This window comes from Vanessa atalanta, chromosome 11, assembly GCF_905147765.1.
Source record: "Vanessa atalanta chromosome 11, ilVanAtal1.2, whole genome shotgun sequence".
NCBI lineage: Eukaryota > Metazoa > Arthropoda > Insecta > Lepidoptera > Nymphalidae > Vanessa > Vanessa atalanta.
Genome location: NC_061881.1, coordinates 365,176 through 373,619, shown reverse-complemented (window position 1 = coordinate 373,619; position 8,444 = coordinate 365,176).

Sequence of the window (8,444 nt, the reverse complement as noted above, 5' to 3'; positions counted from 1 at the left end):
GATAAAGTTTTATTTCAAACAGGCAGAGAAATCAATCGAAAAAGAAAATTTTGTATCACTTCAAACTGGAACATAAACCAGGTGTGCCAGCAAAAAGCCCGAACACCGGTTATATTCTATAGCTTATATCAGAAAAACTAAATAAGTTTATGTGATATTCTTCTAACATATTACATACGGGTAGATATAAAAAAACGTTAAGTTGCTATCCATTGATTTTATCCGTATGTTATATACATAAATTGAATTGCATAAAATTTACTATGTGCGACATTTGAGAGACGGTATATATATATATATATATATATGCCAGCCATCTTGCGCAAATCGTCACTCCACCATGCCTGAGGACGTCCGTGTCGATGACTTTGGTTCTCTCGGAACACCTCATTTCTGATGCGATCCCTCAGAGAGACTCCGAGCGTAGCCGTTTCCATAGCACGCTGAGCGACTTTAACCCGGTGGACCAGCTTATATGAGAGACAGTGGTAGTGTTTAATTTGACTAACAATAAGTAAGTGTAATGTTTATATATTGAATAAAGGAATTTGAGTTTGAGTTTGAGAAAGAGTTCTTGGCCATTTCAGTATTAATAAATGGACGATATAAAATAAACAAACCAACTTGATATTACCTTACTAGGCACACATATTATTCTGTTTATTAATAAATTTCATCCGAGCGAAGCCGAATCATATAATTAGTTGCGCTTCACCGTTTCTAGATTTAATATTCTTGTGCAATATGTTTGAAACTCACGATGACATTGAAATTCAAAAAATACGTTTATAATATATTCGTATCTTCAAATTCCATGAACATGAAACACAGTTACACCTATTCAAACAATGAGTGCAAATGTTTCAATTCTGTAGAAAACTCTTAGTAATTTCCTGTATCCTAGATGACATAGGCTGTCTAGAATCTAGGCCAGATAAAACAAATTAAGAATGCCTAGGTTAAATTTATGTATTCAAGTACTCTTACAAGTTAGTTAATGCTACTGAATGTTGATTCTACTGAGATGAACCGATCACAAACACAACGGATATTTTTTTCCACCAATTGAATTAGGCACATAGGTAGGACCAGATTTACACTAGGTGCCCTAGGAGCTAATGCTCAGGGGCGCCTTATGCAAGTTAAGATAATGAGAAAAATAGATTCTTAGTTTTATAGAAAATGCTTTGCTTATCTTACGAAATAACGTCACTTTATTTATTTAAAATATTGTATGGAAACTTAATACATTTTATGCAAAATTTCGATAATGGCATTATTTACAGTGGCCAAGGTAAGGGTGAATTCGGCGCTGTACAGGTGTGTTAATAGAATCCAAAGATAGTAGTTTAAAATTCTAGATAATAGTCAGCCTAATTTGCCTGCCTGATGCAAAATAGTCCCTGATTTAAGCTCGTAAATTTAATACATAATCACTCGCCCAGCCTCCATTTTATACCAAACGTCGTTGAATAAACAATGTAATCAATCAATAATTATCTATTCGTGCATATAAGAAGGGATAGGAGAAGTGTGTCTGTGTCAAACACGCGAGATAATAAGACGACATTGAATAAGATTATCATTTAGGGCTACGTCTTCATTACATAGTGTAAAACAAAGTCGCTTTCCGTCGTCTGTACGCTTAGGTAAGGTCTTTTAAACTAGGCAAAGGATTTTAACGCGGTATTCATCTATAATCAGAGCGATTCGAGAGGAAGGTTTATATGTATAATACATGCATACTAGAGTTAAGAGATTTCTCGCGGGAACCGATAATTTTAGCTTTCCTAGTCGGGAAAATGAAGGATTTTTTTTTCTTTTTATGTTCCTTTCTCCTTCCGATTCCTTATTGTTGCTGCTCGCAACTAAATAATAATGTAAAAAATAAAATGTTATACTAAATAGAGAATAAATAAAAAAGCAAAAATAAAAATATTAACGAAATCCGACCATCAACTGTGACATACTAGAAATAAATACAAACAAGTACAGTTCACTTGGTGGTAGGTCCTTAAGGACGCCCGGGTAGGCCCGACAAACGACTTAAGTATTGTCGTGTTCCAATTTGAAGGATATTTTATTTTCCAAGGTTGGTAGCATTGATGATTTAAATGACGATTAATATTTCTTACAGTGACAACATCTACGAGCGTTGGTGAATACTAACCATTTGCCAGTCAACCTGCCTATTTCAAATAAAAAAGCACGTATACACCAAGTGCGTGTAGAGTCACGTCGTCTATGTTGCATTTAATAAATAATATCAGAACGTTAATTGAATAATAGCATAGTCGAGATAAATAATACAAGCGAATGTGGCGATAAATCAAAGAACGCTTGTTGATAATAATTGGAACTTAATAATTATTAATTTATTCATCGGTAAACTGATAAGACCTTGGCCTGAAAGCGATCGCACTAAATATATTAAAATTATTAAATATTAAAAAAGAAAAATTTTATCCTTAACTATACTTGCTTGGATTGCCAACACACATACAAAATAATCGAATACATTATAAACGAATTGCAGAGCGTCTATCGAGCCTGTTGGTACGTTTTTAGTTATAGCCAATCACAAGAGGAATAAAGATAAAAAAAAACAATATTTGACAGCTAATTGAAGCGATATCACTGTTTGAATTATCTATGACGTTCAATATGGATTCGAGAAAAAATTTGAGTTTTCATTGTCGACACTGTTTTCGAAAGTTAAGAAGTAAAATTAAAATTAATATAAGTAGTTAAGTGGATTTTATTTAAAGATATATCTTCCGAGAGCCGAGATGGCTTAGTGGTTAGAACGCGTGCATCTTAATCGATGATTGCGAGTTCAAACCCAGGCAAGCATCGCTGAATTTTCACGTTTTTAATTTGTGATTATAATTCGTCTCATGCTCGGCGTTGAAGGAAAACATCGTGAGGAAACCTGCATATGCCTAATTTCAACGAAATTCTGCCACATGTGTATCTACGGATCCGCACTGGTGCAGCGTTGTGGAATATGCTCCAAACCTTCTCAAAGGGAGAGGAGGCCTTAGCCCACCAGTGGGGAACTTACAGGTTGTTAATGTGATGTGTGTATACATCTTCAACTGTTTGTTTGATAGCTACTAGCAAATTGTATGAAATAAGTACGTTTGATTCTCATTATCTGAATTCGAAATTCTTTATTCAATACTAACTGCGCCGTATGGCTTGATCCACGTTAATCGTGACTCATCCCTTCCTTATTCATTTTCAAATTATTATAATTAATATATAAGTACTTTATGATATATTTATAAGTGTATTCATTTATTATATTACGTTAAGTGGGTGATATTTATCATATTCTTTATTAAAACACTTACCGGCCGGAATAAATCTCTTATAAATTATAATATACATAATACTTACTCTGTTACATCGACATATTATGTTAAACACTTTAACAATATTTGTAGTGCATAAATAAAGAGGCAAGCGTGAAACGGTGCTTCATATTTTTTATATGATGACGAAGAAAAATATTTAATTACTCTTATTGATATTCAAAGCGTATAAGTGCAATACAGTACTTATATTGGAGTAGACCTCTTTACAGTTGTCGATGTGGTACTAGGACCGGATTCAGGGCAGCCGGGGCCCTGAGGACTGACGCTGGGTATTCTGATAATAACAATCAGTACTTTGTATTACTGGGTTCTAATGTAAACCATTGTGATTAAGGTTGACTACCTCGCTTCTCTAGTAGCTGACGTAACAAAGTAGACCTGGAAAAAAAAGCATTTAATGACCTTGAAATATCCGTTCAAGTTTTTTTTTTTTAATATATACAGGTAGGCGAACGGACAAAAAGGCCTCTGTAAGAGATCACTAACGTCCAAAGACATTGGTGCTGTAGGAAATATTAACCATTCCTTACTTCTTCAATACGCCACCAACCTTGGGAACTTGTTATGTTCCTTGTGCCTGTAGTTACTTTAGCTGACTCAACCATCAAACCTTAACTTAGCAGTAGATATGATGAGTGTTTGGTACATGCCCAGACGGGCTTGCACAAAGCCCTACCACCAAGACCTACATAATGCGTGTAAAGTTTTACTTTGAAAACAATAACACTTCGACTATAATAAAAAATAAAATCCGACTTCTTATTTTATTATCGTATATGCAGTAATATTAATGAATAATTGTTTGTTGACACTGTCGGCGTACTGACTAATACAGCCTTCATTCTGAAAGAATGCGTCGACTACAATCGATCAAGGCTCACACGAGTGAAGATCGCAGGAAACAGGTGTGCTATGCGCCAAGTTCCAAATATAATGATAAAAATAAAACACATTCAACTGACACACAAACTATTTGATTCGTAAACTAAAATCATCGGTTCATATTATTATTATTATTTTAAGTAGACAGATAATATCTGTGAAAAAATAAATAAATCCTCAAGAGAAGAACTTTTTTTAAATTATTCAACAGCGTGGTGTTTGAACTTGGCGTCACACATCCGTGCGTCCTGATAATAAAATCTGTTTACGTGTCTTGTATTCTGAGGTCGCCAAACAGTCCACAGAGTATACATCGTGTTATAGTTATTATCATCTGTGCACTTTTCAATTGAATAAATATATTGCATCAGGCTCTAATGAATACTTCAACATAATTATTATGTATCGGAAATGTATTGGACATTTTATATCTTGAGAACAAGACTAAGAAAAGTAAAATAACACCCGCAATAATCCCACGGTTGGGCTAAGACCTCTCATCTTTTTGAAAAGGTTTGAAGATTATTCTCCACTCTGTTCCAATGATGGATAAATATATGGTAGACTTTCAGCTCATGCAGGTCTTCACGACATTTCTTTCATCGCCGAGCACGAGATGAGTTATAAACACAAATAAAACCTGACATGCAACCTACTTGCCTGGGTTTTGAACCCGCAGCCGTCGCATTAGTCTCCTTGGCTCTTAAGATAAGAGAAATACCTGATGAGGAGGTGGTACCTTCCCAGATAGGCTGACACATAGGTTCACTACAAAGTAAATAATTATTAGAACATTAATCATCATTTGATATATCATATAGCGAGAACCAAAGGAGAGCGTGCGTTCTTAATAATTAATCAAAAACCGGAACTTGTATTGTATTCGTATTAAAAATGTTTTAGGAAGCTCCATTTTAAATAAATGTTTCGTTTGTATGTTCAGGGATTACTTCATGTAAGTACTTCTTTGCCTATATTTCATTTTCATAATCTGTCTTGGGTTGTTTTAGTGCATGTTGTGTACCTTTAATAGCAGTAATATTTACCTTATAACGTTATAAAACTAATATATTGCTTTTGTGTCAATACGTACTGTGTTGCGGATTATTACGTTCTAAAACTGTGGCAATGTGTGTCTGTGCTAGAGGTTATTAATTTAAATATATGAGAATACCCAGCACAGTTTCAAATTGCCCATTACCCTATATCATCACCCCCATTCATATGGCATTTTATTTGTTTAACATTTGTTATCTACCTCTTAGGTTTTTTTTAACTGACTGAAAACCTATACGCGTTTACCCTACATGAAACGCACCAGAAAGTTCCCAGATATCTAAACCGGAACTTACGGGACTCACCGGTGCCCAGGACGCCTATCGCGCCCTAGTACACCAGTATACCCACCAAAAAACCAGCGCTACCCTCTTGGTCTTTCGGGGGCGTTACGAGATCGCTCGTGCTATCTACTGTGACGCCTGTGTGGGTCTATTTAGGGTAATTCCCAAGGTTTGCTATCTACGCCTCGTATCCTGACGTATATATTTTTCTTGAAAATAAAACAAAACACTTCAAAATATCCAAATATAACGAATACGCAGTCAACAAGATCAAGGTGTTTTAACAACAATTTCTATTTCCAAATAAACATCAGCAAGCGGATATTGAAATAAGAAACAATTGACTAAATCAAAAACTCGATTCAACGGGAAAATATGTACGAGTCGAACAAAATATTTTGAAATGTTCTTATCAACAAGCGTCGCCCACGGCGCTCGTTCCTGGAGGGTTTCTGCCAAATCATGACAGCGAATTTTACGTTCGAACACGTTTCGAAAACAAACAAGATTCTTGTGTTGATGATGAGCTGTTCTGTATTCGCTATTGTAATACTTAATTTTGTAAACGATCAACGAGTTGCTTCCGCCATGCAGATTACAAGCCAGTTTATCATAACGATGACTAGAACCATACTGTCTGAAAATTAAGTACCAAAATAGAAAAAAAAAACTTTATTCACGGGCCTGGCAAAAGATCTACCTGACGGGATGTCTCAAGTCCACAGACATGGGCGCCGTAAAGAATATCGACCAGTCGTTATCGCCAATGCGCCACCAATCTCGGGAACTAAGATATCATGACCCTTGTAGCTGTAGTTACACTGATTCACTGACCATTCCAACTGCTAGAATACGTCATGAGAGTGGCTGAATAAACAGATAGGCACAAAGCCCTACCACCAACTAAAAATACATATTCATATTTAATTTTAACGTGCAAAGAATTAAAAAAATGATTACATTTCAAGTCATGACGTTGAGTGATGGTATAATAATGCTGTTTTAAATTAAAATATACTAAGGGCAGTAGGTAGGTAGGGTAGTAGTGACAAATTTATTGGATACTGACCACTAATCGAAATATAGTTACAAAAACTATATATTCAATATATTTCAATTGAAATATAAATATATAACATTAACTGCCTGTAAATTTCCCACTGCTGGGCTAAGGCCTCGCCTCTTCTTCCTTTGAGGAGAAGGTTTGGAGCATATTCCGCGCTGCTTCAATTCTGGTTGGTGGATACAAATGTAACAAAATTTCGTTGAAATTAGACACATGTAGTTTTCCTCGCGATGTTTTCCTTTACCGTCGAGCGCGAGATGAATTATAAGCACAAATTAAGGACCTGAAAATGTGACAGGGATGCTTGCCTGGGTTTGAACGCGCAATCATCGGTTAAGATGCACGCGTTCTAACCACTGGGCCATCTCGGCTCTAATATAAATATATTATTTGTTTTTATAATTATCTTGTTGAGTACAAGTGAAGTAAAATTGTTTTATCTGAAAATTACGGAGAACACTTTAAACGGAGAACTGTATTTTGTAATCCTAACAATTACTTCCGCATTTGAAATGTTAACGAGTGATAATCAAGCAAAGTAGGTGATAAGATACAGGTACTTGTAAATTGTAAGAATATTGTCGCCCTGTGGTGAGACCAGGTCGTTCGCCGTGACGGCATACGGTATGTGCTCTCTTATTCCCTCATGGCTCCTCGCCACTCTCGGTCTCTACGAATTTGTGTGTGCGTAACGCGTATACTTCATTACTGTATATTTGTTTAACTCAATATAAAGTTATTGGTTTTTTTTCGTTATAATAGCATCCAATAACCACGAAATTCGATATTATCGTACACCGGATTTTAATTCTAACAACATTTTTTTTCCGTTTCGACGTCGTCCGGTTAAATTTCATTTAAACTTGAATTAAAGTTGAAAAATATTTAGAAACGTCGCGAAAGTAGCAACTAACAAGCCACCAGCTAAATTTCAAGTCGATTGACAAGTCAGTCAGTATAAATTTATTTTTTTACGCTTGACTTATATAAAGTAAAGAAAGTAAACAGAAGAAAAGACACATCCACGTGTTTTTCGAGGCACGAAATTGTACACACTTCCAACTTTCAGCATCTTGGCTTCTACTGAGAATTCTTTGAAGAAGAAGAAAGATTTAAAGAATAATTAAATAGAACCCATTAACTGTTTATCTGTCCAACCTGGGGTTTGAACCCAGGATTTCAGAAACTGCGGCATTGTAATCAGGGTCAGTTAGGCATGTTACTTCTACGCACACTCTCCGAAGAATTCATTGCGGAAGACCGACAGACACGCTAATAAAAATAAATCAATGATCACTTTTGCGTTTACACCTTAAAACCTTGGTCAACCTTGGTCACAGTCCTACATGCCGAGCTCTTTTTAACCGTTAAATTTCCACTTCGAGCGGTCATCCTGGCTCACCCCCTTCTTATATACGGGACTGAAAAGATTGTATTTCTACCCATGGAGCTAAATAAATGAAATAAAAAATTTTTGCAAACGACGTTTTGGGTCCGAAAAGTATAATGAACTATTTTTGCGTGGTGGAAACTTTAAGCCCAGTAAAGTCAGTAATGATTGGTATCACGCTCTATTTTTAATAATAATGGTGAATCGACAATTATGATGTTCTTGTGATTTTTTTTATATTTTCTTGTAAGAACTTTAATAAAAGGGATAATTTACATACACCTAATAAATATTTTGATAAGACCTGGCAACAATTAAAAAAAAAAAAAATTGACAACTTACATACATTAATGTGTCTTGTGTCATGTAAGTATGTATGTATTAGC